The following is a 364-nucleotide window of genomic DNA, read 5'->3' as shown; positions in this document are numbered from 1 at the left end:
CCCCCGCGGGGCAGTCCCCAGAGTGGGCAACCGGGTGCCCCTCCCCCCATGGCGCAGAGCACGGCCGCACCAGCGGGCCCCCCCCGCCCCCCCCCGCCCCCCCGAAGAGCTCAGCCTGGCCCGGGGTGCGGGTGTGCGCGCGGGCGGGTGTGTGTGTGTGTGAGTGCGCGCCCCACCGGCCCTGCAGCCCAGCCCAGCCCGGCACTGCGCACCGCCTGCCCCGGCCCCGCTCGGAGCGCCGCAGTCCCGCCGGCCGGCCGTCAGGGCAGGCGGGGGCGCCCGGGGGTCTCGGGGCGGGGGCGGGGCGCCGAGGGGAGGGGAGGGGAGGGGCCCTTTAAGGGGCGGGGGGAGGCGAGGCGAGCGG

Source organism: Paroedura picta, chromosome 10, assembly GCF_049243985.1.
Source record: "Paroedura picta isolate Pp20150507F chromosome 10, Ppicta_v3.0, whole genome shotgun sequence".
Classification (NCBI taxonomy): Eukaryota; Metazoa; Chordata; class Lepidosauria; order Squamata; family Gekkonidae; genus Paroedura; species Paroedura picta.
Note: the sequence above shows the minus strand (reverse complement) of the source record.